The 21,236-nt window shown below is 46.5% G+C and overlaps 1 protein-coding gene across 6 annotated transcripts in view; it reads right to left on the bottom strand.

Annotated features, from left to right (window-relative positions):
- The window catches only part of Slc38a1 (solute carrier family 38 member 1), a 63,874-nt gene extending 43,362 nt beyond the window's left edge, over positions 1 to 20,512 (bottom strand). For 2 of the 6 annotated variants that reach the window (XM_042677726.1, XM_042677731.1), the window contains exons 1-2: positions 20,258 to 20,512; positions 794 to 909 (exon numbers count right to left, since the gene is read on the bottom strand). The gene's annotated coding sequence lies outside the window, so the exon portion shown is untranslated. The other 4 variants (XM_042677728.1, XM_042677727.1, XM_042677729.1 and 1 more) reach the window with 4 other exon arrangements.
- Between the last annotated feature and the right edge of the window lie 724 nt (positions 20,513 to 21,236).

The raw sequence follows: 21,236 nt of genomic DNA, 5'->3' as shown, positions 1-21,236 counted from the left end.
GCCTCCTGAGTAGATAGGATTATGGGAATAGGCCACCAGCACCTAGCTGAGTTTTTATTTTTATTTTTATCTTTATCAAGGCTATGGCTCTACCACTTCAAATGTAGCTCCAGATAATTGGACAAAAGAGTCTCACAGAGGGCTGGGAATGTGGCTTAGTGGTACAGTGCTTCCTAGCATGCATGAAGCCCTGGATTCAATTCCTCAGTACCACATAAACAGAAAAAAGCAGAGGTGGTGCTGTGGCTCAACCCTTTTATTTTTTAAATTAATATTGGGGAATTTAGATTCTTTTAAACCTACTTTTATCATAGTGTATCATATTGGAGGTATTTTGAAGAAGAGAAGTGCATTTTTTTAAAAAAATATGGTTGTTCCTTATTAATAAATTAATAAATAAGGTAGCTAGGTGCCAATGCCTCATGTCTGTAATCCCAGCTACTCAGGACAGTGACGTCTGAAGAGTGAGTTTCAAAGCTAGCCCAAGAAGACAAATGCAAGAGACTCTTCTCTCCAATTAGCCAGCAAAAAGCTGGAAGTAGAGTGTGACTCATCTGGTAGAGCAACATCCTGCCATGAGCAAAAAGCTGAGTGAGCATGCAAGACCTTGAGTCCAAGCCCCAGTGCTGGCACCAAAGAAGATAAGGATAGTGAAAAGGACAGGAAGGGAAGGGAAGGGAAGAAGGAAGGAAAAGTAGGGAAGGAAGGAAAGAAAAAGAGAATAAGGTGTTGTAGAAAGTACAATTTCACAAATGGAGTAAAATGAACTTTAAAAAAAAAAAGTCAAAGTCACCTGTTATTTCCACAAGCAAAGACGGTCACTGGGCACAAGGTCCTCTATTGGCCTCACAGCGCTCTTCAATGTACATAGATATGGTGCCTGGCACTTGGTAGACACTCAGTAAATATCTGTAAAACAAAAGAATGACTCTGAATTTTAAAAGTCTGTGTACAGTTAAAAACACAAAAATGATCCCAGACATTGGGTTATTCTTTTCACCCATTTTTTTCTTCATTAAGACATCATTCTCTATCCTGAGTTCTGACAGTAACAATGGTGCTACCCCTTTACCAATAATGCTTGATTAACTGCTTGAGGGGGCCACAATCATTCTCGCTGTAACTAATCCCGATCATGCTTTCTGGAACTTCATGACTGCCTGGTGGAAGGACAGGTAGAGCTGAGATCTGAGATGAGACTTCTCAGAGCAAGGATCCCGTGACCAACCCATAGATGCAAGAAGTGCCGATGAATTTAAGAAAGAAAGGAGTACAGTTTCACTGGCAGATAAATAGTGATCAGACTATGCAATTACTTAAAAGGCAGACTGGGATCAATTGTGAAGATTTGATGTCAACTTCAGCACAGTTATTATCTATCTCGCAACATTTATAATAGGTTATAAATTACAGTTTATTCGGCATAGAACATGTCTGTTCCTTGCTATAGTCTTTTTTTTTTTTGGGGGGGGGGGGGGTCTGGTACTGTGGCTTAAACTTAGGACCTGGGAATTGTCCCTTGGCTTTTTCTGCTCAAGATTAACACTCTACAACATGAGCCACAGCTCCACTTCTGGCTTTTTAGTGGCTAATTGGGAGATATAGACTTTCCTGTCTGGGCTGCCCTTGAACCACAATCCCCAGGATCTCAGCTTCCGAGTAGCTAGGATGATAGGTGTGAGCCACCAGCTTTAGGCTAACTCCTCTTTTTCTTTCAGTTGCTACCTAATCAAAGCAAGTGGCTTACTTAGTTTTCACTTTCTTGGAATCTGAGCCTCCCCCAGCTTGTCCTCAGTGCCTCTTCTTTGGCAGTCTCCGGACCTCTAACCGTTCCCTTCCTCCTCCACCCTCATCACGGGAGAACTCTTTTGGCTCCACATATTCCAGATCTTTTCCTTTTAGGGTTTCAAGCCTGTGGGGTTGGGTTTCATCTTACAGGCATCTCTCAGATCTTTCCCACCCTTTTTTATTTCCTAAATCTAGACTAAGATCTCCCTTCTAAATACTACTTGATAATGACAAAGCCACTTACTATGTCACACGTTGGGGGGGGGGGGGCTTTTTGGGTAAGGGGGGGCTGTTTTTTTCTTCTATGAAAAGAGAGAACAAGATGGGGAGATGGTCTCTCAGATTCCTTCCTGCTCAGAAAATTTTCCATAAGTTCTTTCCCAGCTCTGGCTGCCAGCCAACCTCTCCACCATTGCCTCGGTGGCTGCTTCCCTGAACCTGAACACATCACCTGATCTCATAAGTCAGCTTTTCTATTTCTGTTAAAGACAATGTACATCCAAGGCTCAATCCTGTCATCCAAGCTACTCAGAAGGCTGAAATCTAAGGATTGTGATTCAAAGCCAGACAGGGCAGAAAAGTCCATAAGATTTTTTTATTAAATATATATTTTTTATTGTAAAGATACTATACAGAGCGGTTCCAGAGGAAAGTAATGAGTACATTTCCTATAGAGCATTGTTACCCTCTCCTTTGTTTTTCTTCTACCATCCCTTCCCTCCCCACCTCCCCAACTCCTTCCTCCCTCCACCCCCCTCCCGAAGTTGTAAAGTTCATTTTTAACATAGTGTCTTGTACATCTCATTGCTACAATGGATGAACCTGTATCCTTATTTCAGCATTTTGTTATTTCCCTTCCCTTCCCCAAATTAGAAAAAAAATGTATATACAAGACGCAGGGCACTGGAATCAAATCCAGTAAAAACAGGGGTTGTACCATGGGAGAACTTCCAAAAGAAACAAAAAAAAATCACATAGCACATTATAAATACATTAAAAACAACAGCAAGAAAGACAAAACCTCTTGTGTCCCTATCTTGGGGTTCATTTCACTTAACATCATCTTATACAGACAGTCACATGTACATAGCTTTTGACCTTTTCTGCTTGTCCTCGACTAACCACCAAAAGAGCTGGAAGTGAATCCATGGCTCACGTGGTAAAGCCAAAAAAGCTAAGGGACAGTACTCAGCCCCTGTAGTCAAGCCCCAGTACCTGCACAATAAAGAAACAAACATCTATGATCTGCCTGAAGAAAACATATTCCATGATCTAAGCACAAAATAAAAGGGAGAATGTGAAGCCAGAACAAGCACCATTCATCATTTTCATTAAGTTTGTTACTTGATTTGTTTTCCACTTACTCTGTGCACACTGAGTTTCAGGTGAAAACACATTTAAAACCGTAAAGTCTTGTATAAATGGAAAAAGTATTTTTTTTTATTGGTACCCTGGCCACTAAGCCTGGAATGTTGAAGAATTCTTGGCATGATGTCCACAAGCGCAGAGACACTTGTACTGAAGCTGGGGGTCTGAGCTAGGAACATTTTTGGCTGTTAGAAGTACAGTGTTGCTATAGCCATGAAGTGAACACAAGCTAGGAATGCTGCTAAACACCCCCAACAAAGAACTATCTGGCCAGAAGGGCAGGAGGAAGAAAAGCCCAGTTACAGGAAGTTCTCTTCCATCCCTGCATGGGGCCTCGTGGGATGATCGGCTAACTTCCTAGATAGCCCATGGCGCCTCATTTGTCTATGAGCTCCCAGACCCTGCTCTTACTGTTCCCTGATTCTACTTCTGTTCAGATTCCTATAAGATCTTTTAAGGGTCTATTGTCAATGTGCCCAACCTAGGAGATTGGGGAAGTAATATTTATATGTAGGTGTTTTGAAATGACTCTGATTTAAACAGAAACTCCAGAATCTAAGTCAACCTCTAACTCTAGATGTAGGAAGATAAACCACAGATGACATTAAAAAAACAAACAAAAAGGGGCTAAGAAGGTAGCTCAGAGGCAGAGTGCTTGCCTCACATGCATGAGGCCCTGGGTTCAATTCCTCAGCACCAAATAAACAGAAAAGGCCAGTGGTGGCACTGTGGCTCAAGTGGTAGAGCGCTAGCCTTGAGCTGAAGAGCTCAGGGACAGCATCCAGACCTAGAGTTCAAGCCCCATGACTGACAAAAAACAAACAAACAAAAACTTGTGAGTTTATTAGTGTGAGGATTAATATTTTTTTTTCTTACCAACTGAAAATAGACTTAAATCATTGTTAAGGACTTGGGGAGTTGAAAAGAACTTTTGACTATTTTCACCTCTAAGAAAATTCTTTTTCTTTGCGTGCATATGTTTTCATTCTAATGGTAGCTTTGACCTTTAATGATTGCTCTTGAATAAAAAGCAACAGATGTGGCTGGAGATTTAGCTTAGTGATATAGTGCTTGTTTACCATGCTCAATGCCCTGGGCTCAATCCCCAGTGCCATGATAAATAAATTAATTAGTTAATTAATTAATTAAAGCAACAGATGGGAATTTTGTTGGTTATCTTGTGTGTGTGTGTGTGTGTGTGTGTGTGTGTGTTGTGTGTGTGTGTGTGTGTGCCAGTATTAGGTCCTAAACTCAGGGTCTAGGTGCTTGTCTGTTAGTTTTTTCCCCTCAAAGCTGGCATTCTACCACTCGAGACCCAGCTCACTTCCAGCTTTCTATTGGTTAATTGGAGATAAGACTCTCACAGACGTTACTGGCCCAGCTGGCTTCTAACCTTGAACCTCAGATCTCAGCCTCCTGAGTAGGCTAGGGTTACAGGTGTGAGCCACCAGGATGTGAATGTTAATTAGTTTTTAAGCCCTTGATAGACTATGACAGTTAGCTCCTAAACAAAATACTCTAGGAAAACAGAAAAACTGAGAAATTGAAAGTATCACAAGGTGGTGCATATAAAGAGAAGTCATGGAAAAAGAAACCTTTAAAATATACCTTTACTTGAAAAGTCAAAAGGCAATGAAAGACCTTATAATTCAAACTTGAATAACAGGTATAGGTATAGGCTTGAACACTTCCTTTCTTCTTTCTGAGTCCCAAGAAGCCTGGGTTAACTGAGGCTGCCTCACAGATCTCTCAGTTCTAAAGTCCTCTGATATTAGACTTTGTTAAAGGTTCCCTTCAACAATCAGGAAATGGCGTATAGATGCATCTCTTTGAGTAGTTGACTTAGAAGACCAGTAGTCTTCTGTTCAAACTAGACATAGGAATTACCTGGGGTGCTTAAAAAAGAAAAAAAAAAGGAATAACTGTAAGAGGAAGGCACCCACATAAGTTTCTGACTTAATGAATCTGGGATAGGATCCAAGGATGGGTATTTTAAATGCTCTCCAGGGAATCCAAAAGTACAGCCAACCTTAAGATCTACAGATTTCGATTAAAGGTTAAGACTGAGGGCGGCAGTGCCCAGATAGGCAAGGTCAACGAGCAAAAATGAAAGGACATAAGAAAATAGAGAAATCAGGAGGCTGGGAAGGGATGGGAAGAGGAAACAAAGGAGGAGGCTACAATGCTTGATAAGAAATGTACTCATTATCTTGCCCATGTCATTGTAACCCCTCTGTACAGTATGTTCACAATAAAAAATAAATAAAAATTAAAAAAAAAGAAAATAGAGAAATCATATCCCATCTAGTCCTCTCCAGTGAGCAATATTAATAAGCCAGATTGTCATTGGTCTTTTGTTGTTTTCTTAAAATCAAGAAATGCTAAGGCTGGGTGCTGTTAATCCTACCTACTTAGGAGACTGAGATCTGAGGGTTGTGGTTCGAAACCAGCCTGGGTAGGAAAGTCCATGAGGCTCATGTCTCTGTTTAAGTGCTAAAACAGCCAGATGTAGAACTGTGTCTAATGTGGTAGAGTGCTAGCCTTGAGCAAAAAAACTTAGGGATAGCACCCAGGCCCTAAGGACCAGCACAACAACAAAAATGGAATGCTAGTAATACAGATTTTAAGTGGAACTCTGATATTAGATGTTGCCAATGGACTTGGAACTCTTCTAGGAGGTGGGTAGAGGGACGAAGAGAAGAGATGGAGGGATGGTTACGGCAAAGGAGGAGAGGACAGAAGAGGAAAGAAAGGGGTCAAGCGGAGCCGAGTGTGGTGGTACACATTTGTAATGCTAACACTCAGGAAGCTGAGGCAGGAGAACCCTGAATTCCTCTAGCTACCATTGTGCAGCTTTTAAACAAAATCCCAGCTCAATAAATTAAGCTGATGTTTTCCTCCGTATTCTCTCCTGTCTCTCTTCCTTCTTCTGTACCTGGGGCCACAGGCTGTCCCTTCCCTTTCCTTTCCATTGTTCCTCTTTTCCAGTCTTTACCACTCCTAGGAAATGGAAACTGAGACCCTCACATTAAATCTTCATGTGGCCTGGGTTGTATCACTGACAGGCTTCGGCACCTGGGAAAATTCCAGCTATAAATTGTAACCGGAGGTTGTGGTTCCATGATGTGGGTAACAGGTTGGTTTGGTACAATCCAGGAGAAAAGTCAGCCAGTCTTCTAATCGGATGTGACTAAGATTTCATGAAGCAACACTGGAAATCAACTTATAATTTTTGTTTCGTTTTGTGTTTTGGTCAGTCATGGGGCTTGAACTCAGGTCCTGGGCGCTGTTCCTAAGCTCTTTTGCTCAAGATTAGCACTTTACCACTTTGAGCTACAGTGCCACTTGTGGTTTTTGCATGGTTAATTGGAGATAAGGGTCTCAAGGGAACTTTTCTGCCAGGGCTGGTTTCAAACTGTGATCCTCAAGATCTCAGCCTCCTGAGTAGCTAGGATAGCAGGCATAAGCCACCAATGCACAGCTTCTCTTATAATTTCTGCTCTGTTTGCTTAAAATTGAAACCACTGTGTAGCAGAAGCACTCCTTTTGCATAGACAGATAGATAGATACATAGATTGATTGATTGGTGGAAGGGTGCCAGTACTGGGGCTCAAACTCAGGGACTGGAAGCTGTCCCTGAGCTGTTTTGCTCAGGGCTAGCATTCTACCACTTGAGCTCCACTTTTAGCTTAAAAAAAAAAAAAAATAGTTAATTGGAGATAAGAGTATCATACACTGTCTGGCCTAGGCTGGCTTCAGACCATGATCTTTGGATTTCAGCCTCCTGAGTAGCTAAGAGTACAGACATGGGCCACCGGTGCTTGGCTCATTCATTGGTGTTTAATTCCTACATTTGGTCTCTATGCCTAATCAACAAAATCAGAATACTTGGAGACAGACTGGTCACTAGTAGATTTTAGGAGAATAGGAGATAGTCTGATGTTAAGCCAATGCTCAGAATGCGTAATCTAAAACCCTTCTCCAACCCTGATTGACTATTATACTAAATAGCTTTTCAAACTTGTCCAAGTATTTTCACAGCTTAGTTCAGTGAGACAAACTCTAAGAAAATTGCTCAAAGCTGGGCGCTGGTGGCTTACGCCTGTACTCCTAGCTACTCAAGAGGCTGAGATCTGAGGATCACGGTTCCAAGCCAGTCTAGGCAGGAAAATCCATGAGACTCACAGTCTTTCCTGCCCGGGCTGGCTTTGAACAGCGATCCTCAGATCTCAGCCTCCTGAGTAGCTAGGATTACAGGTGTGAGCCACCAGCGCCCGGCCCATGAGACTCTTATCTCCAACAAACCACCAGAAAGCCAGAAGTGGTGCTGTGGCTCAAGTGGTAGAGTGCTAGCCTTGAGCTGAAGAGCTGAGGGACAGAGCCCAGGCCCAGAGTTCAAGCCCCACAATCAACAAAAAAGAAAAAAAATTGCTCAAGAATTACAGGAGGAATGAGAGACAAAGTCAGGAGTGAGCTCAATGATAGGCAGCTTTTGTGTGTGTGTGTGTGTGTGTGTGTGTGTGTGTGTGAGATGGGGTTTGAACTCAGGGCCTGGACACTGTCCCTGAGCTTTTTCACTCAAGTCTAGTGCTCTACAACTTTGAGCCACAGCACCACTTCTGGTTTTCTGGTGGTTAATTGGAGGTAAGAATTTCACGAACTTTCTGCCTGGGCTGAATGTTCAGATTTCAGCCTCGTGAGTAGCTAGGAGTACAACTGTGCATCACCATGGTGGATAGGTAGCATATATTGAAAATCTGAGAAGGACTTTTAGCATCCTGGCTTAGTTGGGAGAGAGAACTTCTTCATGCATAAGCTGTGGGGTTTTAAGAAGGTGAGCAGAATAGAACTCATAAAGGTTGTAGACCATGATAGACAATTTGCCCCATGAAAGTTAGAATATGTTTATGACTTTAACTGAGCATCACGATCCCACAATACTGTGAAATTTGGGAAATTATGTAACCACTTAATCACAATAAAAAATTTGAAAAAAAAAAAAAAAAGAAGAAGAAGGTGAGCAGAAGGAGCAGGAGTGAGGCTGTTGGGGGAGACAGAACTGTTGCTGACTGATGTGTCTGGGAGTCGTCTGTTACAGGAAACTGAGACTTTGGTCCAGTTGTGGTGACCGTTCCCAGCAGTGGAAAGTCCCTAAAGTGCCTATGGTGGTGAAGCCTGGTGTCATAAGGCGCTTGTTCAGGTCTATAGAGAAAGGGGTGACATTGTCCCTCTAGCTGGGTTTGGGCTGGAGAGGCCTCTGGAGTCTGGGATAAATGTAGCAGTGATTTCCTCCTTGAGCTATCCAAAGGTGGGGGCTTTTGAAATGGCTGTCATTTGGTGTTGTAAAAATTCCTGAAGGAGGTTGATTAAGCAGGGCAGAAAAAAATAAAAGAGAAGAATTTGGAAAATAAGGGGCTATCCCATGGGTAGAGGGGATGTATAGAGGCCTGTATTCTGTTGAGGGATGAAGTAGCTCCCTAGCCTGGATTTGTTGTCATAGAAGCAGCAGTCTTTCCCACACAAGAGGCATAAAACCAGCCAGGCACTGGTGGCTCACACCTGTAATCCTAGCTAATCAAGAGGCTGAAATCTGAGGATGACAGTTTGAAGCCAGCCTGGGCAGGAAATGGTGAGACTCTTATCTCCAATAAACCACTCAAAAAAGCTGGAAGTGGCACTGTGTCTCAAATGATAGAGTGCTAGACTTGAGCAAAAGAAGCTCAGAGACAGCACCCAGGCCCAGAGTTCAAGCCCCAGGACTGGCAAAAGAAGAGTCATGAGGAATTCGAGACCTTGTCTGGTTTGTAATACAGCTGGCTACCAAGTACTTGATTCGGGCCTGTAAGGCTGATAGTTGGATTGTTATGTCATTTAGATTGTCCTTTAGAGCTTCCAAGAGGCATTGGATGTGGTGGATAAAGTCTCCAAGACCAGCCAAGCTGGGGCCACACCTGCCAGAACACCAAATCCTAAAATTAAGAGGGACAGGCAGGCTCGGCTGTCCGTGAAATCTGATGTGCTGAGTGACGGGAATGGGGATGGGGTCTGGGCTGACAGTATAGGAGGACAGGCCAGAGCAGGAGGATAAGGGTACAAACACTCATCCAGTTTGTGAGCAAGCAGGCATAAGACTGGGTTCCACAGAAGAAGAAGACACCCTTGTGTGGGGTGAGAAGCATGCAAGCTGGTCAAAATCAATGAAGGACTGAATCCTATATGCGTGTACCTGTACTCTTTCACAGGAAGAGAAGGGGGACGATGGTCATACGATCGTGAGGGGTCAGAGCTGGAGGGAGGCAGATGAGGGAACGGGGTTTCCCACAACTTGAGAGTGTGATGTAAACTAAAGGAAGATAGATGTTGGAGAAAGAAGTTGACAAGAGGATTGCTAGAATGTTTTGGATATTCCCGACAGACATGGGAAAGACCAGAAGGCAGCCTTGACAGAAGGCAGAAGTGGTAGTAGAGGAGCTGGTAAGAGAGCAGTATGAAGTATGGGTGCTGGGGTGTATGGGGACTAGGGTAGGACATGTTGGGAGCTCCCCACGCCTCGTGGTGGTGGCATCCGAGTTTGAAAGGATAGAAGGAGGAAGAGATAGAATTTGCTTGCGGGAGGTAAAGAGGATGCCCACTGGAACAGACGGAGGGAAGGGGGGGTGCTGAATATATAAGGGGGCACAGGAGATTAGATCCCCTGAAGCCAGAGGCCTGGACAAGTGAAGGAAGGTGGGCAGGGGAGGAGATAAGAGGTTTGAGCTGTTGTTTTAGTGAGAGAAGGGCCTTCAACACCAATACCGAGTTGTTACTCTGTGAGGCTCGAGAAGAGAAGACATTGCTCAGCTTAAATTTGGATTGATACAGTCAACCAGATGTATTGGTCCAAAAGAAAAGAGGAGTAGGGTGAGCTAACCAATTTCTGTACTTATATACAGGTATGTAGCAGGAAGAGAAGTTGGGTTTGGTGGTGGGGAGATGATGAGCTCAGGTCTTAATCAAGGGAAAATAGAAATTGAAGGGGAGGGGGTGCATCAGGGTCAACCAAGGGGAAATTAAGGAAATCATTGTGGTCAGAAGGAAGAACAGACAAAAGGTTTTAAAAAAAGGTTATTTAAGAGGGATTAAACTCTATGAGGTAGTTCTGATTATCTGGAGGAAATACTGAAATTTCCAGGTAGTCAAACTCATTGGCTTCCAGAATAGTGAGGAGACCTACTGTAAGGATAAAGGTTGGTCTTGCTATCTGGAAGCAAGAGTAAGAGGGAACCACCGGTAATCCCAGCATCTCAGGAGGCTGAGATCTGAGGATCACAGTTCAAAGCCAGCCCAAGCAGGAAAGTGCATGAGACTCATCTCCAATTAGCTATCAAAAATCCAGAAGTACAGAATGCTAGCTTTGAGCAAACAAGCTCGGGACAGTTCCCAGCCCTGAGTTTAAGCCCCAGGACTGGCACACACACACATACACACACACACACACACACACACACACTAATAAGTGAAGCTAATGAACAGTAAGCCTTTATTTCTTGATAAATAGCTATTTCTTTATATTGATGTAAAGTTATCGTTAACCCCTTTGGCAGACTCATTTCCATTTCGTTAATTCATAGAAAATTCTAGAAGAAAAAAAGTGCAGATCCTTAAAATAGAATGACACGTTTTGTCATCATCTTCTTGACCATAAGAATGAATAAGAAGCCAGAGGAAAAGTGGTTTCGGGATATTGGAAGGTAGAGCAGGGAGGTTGGGGAGACTCGCGAATCTTCCACACAAAGCCTCAAACTGGCTAATCATTCAGGGTTTATAGGGAAGAGCCCAGAATTTAAACAGGGTCAAGAGTAGAAGCTTCATCCAATTGAGTTGAACAGACAAGGCACCTTAGAGGCACCTTGAGGATGGTTGATGGTGTACCCTTCGGCAGAAGTAAATATTGTCTTGTTAAGACAATTCTTTATTTTTGCATCTATTGTTGTGACTTCAGTGGTTGTTGGAGAGCACATGGATCACATAGAGAGCCCCTTTGGTGGTTAGGAAGCCACACTCCTGCCCTAGGTGGGCATGTGACTGAAAGATGTTACAATCCTACTTTAGGTTGGTGTAGACATTGACTACCCTGTCTCTGGCTAAGGTGGAGTAGGGTAAAGACTCTAGTTGGTGCTATGAGTTCTACCAGCCATGGGGCCATTTCCAGTGGTAAGAATTGTGCCTCAAGGGTCCATCACAGCAGTTGCTTTGACAAATAGGTAAGAAGGAGGCAGCAGTGGTGTAGGCCTCAAGTTCTAGAGCTTGTTCTTTGTCAGAGTGGATGTGTAGGTGAGTGGTTTTGTGAGGGGTGGGTAGAGATAGGGCAGAGGGCTTAGGTAGGGCTTGTTTGAGAGAGAAGGTGGTATTCAGGGATTGTGGAGAGGGGAGAGGTTTACTAGGGTCACCAATGGGGGCCTCAGACGAGGGCTTGGCTGTTAAGGAATAGTTTGGGATCCAAATTCTGAAATAGCTAGTGAGCCCAAGAAAGGACAAGACCTCCTGTTTTGTTTTAGGAAGAGGTTATTTTTTTGAGAATGCTATTTTGCATTCAGGTGGACTCAATCTACATCCCCGTATTTAGGTGGAAGTCTAGAGATGTGACCCACCAAGAAAGGAGTTGTGGCTTTTTCTTAGAGGCCTTTATAATCCCAATCAGAGAGAGGATTGAAGAGGAGGGTGAGGTGCTGTTTACAGAGATCCTGCGACAGGCTACAGAGGAGGAGGCCATCAACATATTACTCAGGGCTAAGTTTAAGGAAGTCAGATCCTTGGGGAAAAGCTGACTAGGTAAATTGCCAGGTATAATGTGAATCTGGGTCCATCCAGGTAAAAGCAAAAAGGGGTTGCTGAGTGGGATGTAAGGGAATAGAGAAAAAGACATCTTTGAGATCCAGTACTGCGAGGAAGGTGGTCTCAGAATTAAGGATAAGAGGATGTGGGAGTTTGGAACAATGGGGTAGATTGGTTTGATGCCCACATTAATTGCACATAAATCTTGGATCAAATGGAAGGATTTGTTCGGCAATTTTTTATGGTATGATATTATGCAGGTATTATGGGGGGGGAGTGGGGAGTATCATGGAAAGATGAAGAGACTATCCACAGACCAAGTGAAACGCTTGGAGTCCCCGCCAAAATCTGAGCACCCATTATAGGTTTGCACAGTCAAGTTTAGATGGGGAGGGGGGATACAGGAAAGCAAACATGATAACAGAAATTAATGGCCAAGTTCATTCCTGTGGCTGGTTTGCTTACCTCTGGAACATTCCCTGAAGGGGAGGGGGTTCTGGCTTATTTTCGATTTCTAGGCCTAATGTCAGCCAGATCAGGCTCCTTGATAAGTGGGATTCATGAGAGTTGAAGAGACGGTCAATTGTAGGTTTAAGGCCTCGCCGTCCCTCTTGGTAGAGGGGATACTGCAGGACAGCCATGATTTTGGTGGGATCTTTCAAGGGAATGAATGGGAGTGTGGTGTGATGTAATGGAAGGGTTAAAGGATGTCCCTTCCTGAAGGGTTAATTTGTGACTTGGGATGTTTTGGTGGTGGGAGGTCTTGAATGGGGAAGGATATATCGTTTTGGGGTGTATACCTTGAATTGGGGGGGGGGAGGGGAAGGAGAGGAGATAAAAAGATCTGCTCCCAAGTTGTGAAGATCACAACCCAATAAAGGGAACCAGCAGTGGGTGGGGGGTAGGGGAGGAGAAAAAATGGATCCCCAAAAGTATCATATGATGGAGGAGTTTTAAGGGGACACCTCCCAGGTTGCTTTCATTCCAGTTATGGAGAAGGAGACCTTTTTAGAGAGGCCTGGCAAATTTTAGTGAGAACAGATAGACTGACCCTGGTGTCTATGAGGAAAGAGATTTTTCTCCCTGGTGCCACCCCAGTAACACTTGTATTGGTTCTGCCCGCTGCTTGGATGGAAAGGCAGTCTGGGATCGGCTGTCTCAGTTAAGGGGCATGGTAACTGTGGTTGAATCCAAGGGTGGGATCTGCCTCCTGTAGGGGAAATCCATTTTCCAGTGCCCGCACTATGCATAGAAGGGGCAAGGTTTTGATGGTGGTCTAGGGTTAGGGCAGGCTTTTGTTCAGTGTCTGGAACTGACTGATTCATTTAGGGACACCTGAGTTGGGCCTATGAGGATTTCTGGTTTGGGATTCTGGTTGCTAGCATCTGATACTTTAGCTTTGTTTGCCAGGCCTGTTGTATATGGGCCACCTCTTTCCTGTTGTTAAAAACCCTAAAGGCTGTATTAACCAGATCCTGTTGTGGTGTCTGGGGGCTGTCTTCCAATGTTTGAGATTTCGTTTTACTATCTGGGGCAGATGGGTGGATAAAGCAGAAAAAAAAATTAATCCCTCTTTTGATGTAAGGTCCATATTAGTATATTTAGTCATTGCCTTACTGAAGCAGATAGATTTTAGAGGAGCAGAAATAGTCTGATGTGAAGCCAAAGCTCAGAACCACTCATCTAAAACCCTCCCCCAAAACCTGATTTCAGACTATTATCATCCTAAACAGCTTTTTAAACTTGTCCAAGTAGTGTCACTGCTTAGTTCAGTGAGATAGGCAGCTTAGATAACTGAGCAGAGAAGAAAGTGAGGAGAAAGTCAGCCATAAAAATGTTGAATGAGGGGCTGGGAAGTTGGCCCAGTGGTAGAGCACTTGCCTTGCATGCATGAGACCCTGGGTTCGATTCCTCAGTACCACATAAGCAGAAAAAAGCCAGAAGCGGTGCTGTGGCTCAAGTGATAGGGTACTAGCCTTGAGCTGAAGAGCTGAGGAACAGCGCCCAGGCCCAGAGTTCAGGCCCCATGACCGGACCACCCCCCCCCCCAATAAAAAAGAAAAGAAAAGAAACAGATAGCAAGCTACTGGTGAAGGTCTGCATTTTATCTGGAACCCTGGTTTCATTAAGTTATACCCTATGTAAATAAGACATATACCAATCAACCAATCAGAAGAGACTTATCCTGATTCAGGTCCATGGTGGTGGATGGGGGGATTAAGCTTTGCTCCTACCAGGGACCAAGGGAGCTGCAAGTGGGTTGGAACTGGGGATAGGGAACTGGGGAAACTAGGCTGGGGTGGAGGCAGGAGGTTCCATACCCGCACTAGGGGCTTTTTGAGTATTTTGAAATGTTCAGCTAGGCCAACTTTTATGTTTGGGCCATTTAAGTTTTAGGAGAACAAACAGCAGCTAAGACCCTTTTTGTTTTGATGTTTTGCAGGGGCAAAACACTAAACTTATTCCAAAGTCTCTTCCTGCAAGAGTGTAACCACATGGCCAACCTGTTATTGAATTCCTCTACTATTACTGACTAATCAAGAGGCATGTTATCGCTAAAGAAACAATGACCACAGATCCAATTCTAGAAATGAGTACAATGTGTTTACTAACCAAGACCATTTAGTTGGGTACTAATGGCTCCCACCTATAGTCTTGGCTACTCAAGAGACTGAGTTGTGAGAATCAAAGTCAACACAGACAGACAAATCTGAGACTCTCAGCTCCAATTAACCAGCCAAAAGCCATCAGCAGAGGCCAGGCCAAGTGGTAGGTACCAGCCATGAGTAGAAAAGCAAGCCAGAAAATGTGAGGCTCTGAGTTTAAACTTCAGTACTGGAACAAAGAAAAGGCAATGTATGGTCAGTGTACCAGGATTCCTTATTCTGATGCTCACCATGCTGTTTTGAATGTGTTTACTTTATATATGTACTTCCTCTATCCCTAACTAACCAGAGGCTGGTAACATTTAGGTCATTTCTACTAGAATAGTCCTTTCAGAAAAGCTTTTTTTTGGGGGGGGGGTGCCAGTATTAGAGCTTGAATTTAGGGTCTGGGCAGTGTCCCTAGCTTTTTTTTGGGGGGGGGGGTCCAATCATGGGGCCTGAACTCTGGGCCTGGGCACTGTCCCTCAGCTCTTCAGCTCAAGGCTAGCGCTCTACCACTTGATCCTCAGCGCCACTTCCGGCTTTTTTCTTTTTGCTTATGTGGTGCTGAGGAATCAAACCCAGGGCCTCATGCATGCAAGGCAAACGCTCTACCACTGAGCCACCTTCCCAGCCCTGTCCCTAGCATTTTTACTCAAGATTGGTGCTCTACCACTTGAGCCACAGCTCCACTCTCAGATTTGGAGGAGTTAATTGGCGATAAGAGTCTCACAGACTTTCTTGCTCAGATTGGCTTCAAACTGAGATCCTCAGATCTCAGCCTCCTATGTAGCTAAGGATTATAAGTGTGAGCCACCGGCACCTGGCTTAGAAAAGCATTTTTTCAAAGATTAGTCACAAAAGTGCAACGGTAAAGGAAACTTCTCTGATCCACATTCTCCATCTCTGGAAGATGAGGAACCTGAAATCCTTTTTAATTTAATATATATGAAGTGCTACTAGCACGGCGCCAAACATCTCACATCCATTATCTTAATTAAATCATCAGGATATCATCAGGATATATATATATATGGTGAGTACTACCACAATCATCACCAGCATCATCATCTCCATTTAACAAATGAAAAAACCTGAAACTTGGAGATGTGAAACTACTTTCCCAATGACCCTGAGCAAGAAAGTTGGGATGTAGTTTGAGTCCTTATTCAGAGGCTAACTTGGCCTCTGCCTCCCACCTCTCAGAATGCCAATCATGCAAAAAAGTAAAGGGCCAACTACAAATCCATCCAAAAATGATAGTGAAGGTGGTCAGTGAATGGTGGACAATGGAAGGTGATCGGGGGAGGGGGAGAGAGACATCTGCGCTAGGCTGTGACAACTATATAGAATTTCAAGAGGAATCCAAAAGCCACTAATGGCAGAAAAAGCAGGGAAGGTACAGTGCAAAAGAGAACGACTGAGAAGCTGTGCCTCCTTTACCCCTCTCCTCACTGTCAGATTCTTCTAGGCTCCTCTACATCTGTTTCATTTTTTTTTTTTTTTTCATTTTGCTAGTACTGGGGCTTGAAATCGGGGCTTTGTTTTTATGGTCAAAGCTGGCACTCTAAGACTTGAGCCACACCTCTACTTCTGGCTTTTTGCTCATTCATTAGAGATAAGAGTCTCCTATTTGTCTCCCTGGTTTGGCCTGCTTGGGACTGCAATCCTCAGATCTCAGTGTCCTCAGTAGGTAGGATTATAGTCATGAGCCACCAGCTCCAGACTTGTTTCATTTCATGATTCTTCAATCCCATTCAAATTGCTAAATTTAGATCAGGTGATAGGGACCAGAACTTGAGCAGAGGGAATGGAGACAAGAAGACAGATTTGAAGGGGCCTGGCAAGAATCTGGCCTCTGCCAGAGAGATGAGCAAGAAAAGCAGAGCAGACTTCAAAGTCTGCTCAACAAGACTCTAAAGAGAGGAATGAGATGGCTTGACCAACATTTCTTCCCAACAAGTATTTATTAAGCAACTATGATGTGCTGGATATTAGAGGCACAATAAGCAAGATCAGGTTCTTGCTGATCACCAAAGAGGATGTTTCAGCTATCACCCAAGGGGAGGCAAAGCCAGCATAGAACAACCAGGCATCAGTCTAAGTTCATGGAACAACCTCACGATTGCAGTTTGAAGCCAGCCCAGGTAGTAAAGTCAACCAAACTCTCATCTCCAATTAGCCACAAACACTTGGAAGTGGAAGGGTGGCGCAAGTGGTAGCGCACTAGTATCAGAGCAAAAAAATTCAAGTGAGAGCTCAAGGTGCTGAGTTCAAGCCCCAGTACCAGCATACCCATACACCCATACACATCAGAATATGCCTAAAGAATGGTGAATGGTAAATACGTGGCAGAGCAGTAAGAATGCCTGCTTAGCAAGCATGAGGCCCTGAGTTCAAACCCCAATGCTGACAAGAACAGTAAATACCTTTCAACACTATTCATCTCATCTGCTGAATTATATTACAGTCAAAGCAGAGGATAATAGGAACTTGCTGTTCCTTCGGCAGGACTAATAATTATTCAAAGAGTTGAGCCTTTCTCATTTATTCAGGTTTCAGGACAGGTGTCAGTCCTCACACAGCCCCTCCTAGTGGACTGCCCAATGGCAAGTATTCTCCACAACACACCATATGGTTCTATTTCTCCATTGCCTTGATACCTGGCATATATTCACATACGCATTGCCATGGGGTTTTTGTTGTTGTTGTTGTTGTTGTTTGTTTTTTTTTCATTGCCATGTTTTGTATCTCCCACAAGAATGGACCTTCACAGAAGCAAGAACTTAATCTCATTAGTTGGTGCCAGCCACACAATAAGCCTGCCCTGAAGGAAACATTTAATTGTACTGTATTGAATACAGTACAATTAAAGAGGGAGGAAAAAGGCAAAAAAAAAAAAAAATTAAGATCTCAAACCAAAACATACCAAGAATTAAAAGACCTTGAAGAGCCCACGTTTGTCATCCTAGCTACTCAGGAAGCTGAGCTGAGACTTACAGTTTGAAGCCAGCTCAAGCAGAAAAGTCGGTGAGACACTTATCTCCAAACAACCAGCAAAAAACCAGAAGTGAAGCTGTGACTCGAGTGGTAGAGCACCTACCTGGAGTAGAAAAAGCTTAAGGGATAGTGCCCAGGCCCTGTGTTCAAGGCCCAGTACCATCCTGCACTTACACACATGTACACACACTTCCTCAAAGCAAACCACACACACACACACACACACACACACACACACACTTCCTCAAACCAGTCCTGTTTCCAGTTCCTCAGAACAGAGAATTAAGAGAAGGAAGAGCAAAGCCATGTCCATAAAGGAAAGGTTAAACCAAAATCCAGAGGAATCGCAGACCCCACAGCAGATCAGGGCCCAGCTAGATCAAGAGGGCACCCACCCAGTGTAAGACATTTGACAATGAGGCCAGCCAGCTGCCAGAGCTCAGGTTTTATTTCCGTTGTCCTTCTGACGTCAGAAAAAGCACGAGTTGCTGCCTAGTTTTTTTTTTTTTTTCTATCAAGGTGACAAATTACAGCCCGGCTGGGCCCTGAATTCAGCAAGCCATAGATTTCTTTCCTCCTACCTCTTATTTTGAAAAATGCAAAAACGACGACGACAACGACCACGACAAAAACCAACCACACCGCTCCCTTTAGAGGTGTCCAATTTCCTTCCAAACGCAAATGCATTCATGGTTTCTTAGGGGCAGGGCTTTCCCCCACCCCCAATTCTTTCTACTCTAGTCTACACACCATTGATCACTCTAAGAAAAAGTACGGGGTCCCCCGCAGCAGTTTTGCTTTCCATGGGAGACACAAGCTTCTGACACCCCCTTCCCCACTCCCCCAAGCCACCCGGCCCTTCCTCCTCCCAGGTCCGCACCGCTGAGAGACACAAAGGATTCAGACGATCGCCAAACTCTCCCCAGCTCCTGAAAGACGCGCAAAGCGGATATCGGAAATTCTTCCCACCCCCACCCCCAATGTGCGTCCTTGTAAAACCCGAGTGGCCTGGGCCAGCACCCGAGGAGCCCAAGGGTCCCCTCAAGGGTCTTCCCTCGTGGGTGCTGAGATCCCCCTCCCCGACACGTGGGGAGGTGATGGATGGTTAGGGGGAAGAGAGGGGTGCACCAGAGATCAAACTCACGCCTGGCATCCCAGCCACTCGGGAAGCTGAGATCTGAGGATCGCGGTTCGAAGCCAGCCCGGGCAGAAAAGTCCCCGTGAGACTCTTATCTCCAATTAACTACTCAAAAAAAAAAAAAAAAAAAAAAAAAGCCTAAGTGGAGCTGTGGCTCCAAGTGGTTGCGCGCTCGCCTCGAGCGAAAGCAGCTCAGGGGCAGCCAGGGACAGCCAGGGGCAGGCCCAGGCCCAGAGTTCTAAGCCCCAAAACAAAACAAACAAACAAACAAAAAAAAATATTGGGGGAAAAAAAAAGAAAAAAGCGCGTTTTCCTCCAGGTGTCCAGCCGGCTGGCTGGAAGGCCATCTGGGGCCAGGTGATCCCGGACCCCAGGGTGAGGGAAGAGGGGCGCTCATCCATGCGCCCCCCCCCCCCCCCCGCGCGCGCGTCCCGGGCAAGCAGAGGCCTTTGTTCACCGACCCTGCGGATCAGGCTGTAGCAAAAATACCAAGAAAAAATTAAAAAAAAACTTCCCCTTTTACTGCCTTTCCAATGATCAAGCACCCCTTCTGGCGGGAAAGGCCAGTGACATGCCAGCATCCTTTAGTATCCCCTCATCCCCTCACCCCTCAACCTGAGGAACAGAGATACGCGATGGGGAGGGGGGAAGCAACGTGCTCCTGTTTAGTCCTGCATCGTGGCGCAGCGCCACCCTACCTCCCACCCCACCCCCGTTAGCCCCCTCCTTATCTCCCCCCTCCCACCCCAAACCCTCCTGGTCAGGGACCCACCACTGGCTAGATCCTGGGAGCTGCGGACTCAGGAAATTCCCCCCTCCCCCGAAATGCGGGAAGGAGGAGATTCGGATCCCCTAGACGCGTGCTTACGCGCTCTGCTCTAAGAAAAGATACTGTGTCTTTCCAAAGATGATGGAGAGCCAGGTCTCTTATCTCCAGTGTAATTCTTTTCCTTGGCTTCCGTGGGGCTGGTCTTCTTTGGTCTCTCCTTCAATGGTCTCTGATCACCTCTGGCTTTCTAAGCCTAAGTCTCATTGAAGATTCATGAACCGCCACGAGTTCGTCCCAGAGGTGCTCAACTTCAAGTTTGGGGTCCAACCCTATCCCTGACTTATGACATCTTGCCGGTGTGGCAGGCTAGGATCTGAAGCTGGATGCCCGTGGCCAGGCGCCCCCGGTGTCCCTACCGTCCTTCTCCGGTGTTCCTCCCCGCAGTCGGATGTCCTTTGTGTCACTGCCCGGTCGTGGGTGGGGGCGGGGAGGGGCGGAAGGTCGGCGTGGCGGATTTTCCCCAGAAGGTGGAAGGGCGCAGGTTTCCAGCGACCTTCAGGAGCAGGAGGAGTGGCGTGGCGGCCCAGCCCGCGCGGCTTCCCTTCTACTTTCAGGGCTGATCGCAGGGGGGGGGGGGGGGATCTACCCTACCACCTCCTCCCCCCCTCCCCACACCCTACAACACACACACACACAATCCCCACCCACACGCGGTTCTCGGGCCTCCCAACTTACATACAAGACACGCTCTGGACGCTGAGGCTCTGGAGTCGCAGGCATTTCAAATCTACTGGGGCGGGGGGATCGCGGTCCTGACACCTCCGTGGCTCTCGGTGGGATTAACCCGGCATGGCACACGCCATGCCTCCGCCTCCAGCGCGCCCTTCACCACCACCGCCACCCCCTGGCCGCGCGCCCGCTCTTTCAACCCAAAGCTGCGTGCGGCGCCGCGCAGTCCCTTCGCATAGTGTCCCCGCTGCGGCTGGCGCCCCGCGCTGGGTGCGGGCTCTGACGGAGCGGCCCCCGCGGCGGGTGGACACCGAGCATCGGGGAAGGAAGGGGTGAGGGAGGAGGGGGACGAGGCGCGGCTGGGGCGCAGGGGAGGGGGTGGATTGCGGGGCGCAGACGAGGAGAGCGGAGGCTGCGCACTGCCTGGGCACCGGTTCCCCCCCAACCTCCCCCCCTTCCCCTTCCTCCTCCCGCGTGCCTTGTAGGAGCCGCGGGCAGCCAGCCTGTTCCGATCTCAGCTCGCAGTGACCGCTGGAGAAGAATGGGGGACCCCCTCCGCTCCCCCCCCCCCGAGGGTGGAAGGTGCGGCGGGAGGACGTGGGCCCCGGGGACGGGGGGGGGGGGGCGGAAGGCGGGCTGGAGTGAGCCTGGGGCGGCCGGGGCGGGAGGGATGGGGGTGGGGTGGGATGCTGCGTTCCCGGGTGCGCAACCGAAGGAAGGAGGGGAGTTGCATTGTGGGAAGGGCGTCTGGTGCGGTGACCGCGGGAGCCGCTGGCTGGTCCGAGTTTTGGGGGGGGGGGGGGGTCTGAAGATGAGGGCGCGGATGGAAGCGCGGGCTGGCTCCAGCCACGGCACCCATGGACTCGCCCCGGGGTGGGCCGGAAGGCGCCCCAAGTGGTGCTGGGGGGTGCCGATCGCGCGGACACCTTTGGAAACGCTTTGTCCCTGATAGCCCGCAGCGGGGTGCGCTTCCCGTCTCCCCCAC

The sequence above is a fragment of the Dipodomys spectabilis genome, unplaced genomic scaffold (assembly GCF_019054845.1).
Source record: "Dipodomys spectabilis isolate Male_0828 unplaced genomic scaffold, ASM1905484v1 ptg000039l, whole genome shotgun sequence".
Taxonomy (NCBI): domain Eukaryota; kingdom Metazoa; phylum Chordata; class Mammalia; order Rodentia; family Heteromyidae; genus Dipodomys; species Dipodomys spectabilis.
Note: the sequence above shows the minus strand (reverse complement) of the source record. Positions and strands in the feature narration are given on the sequence as shown.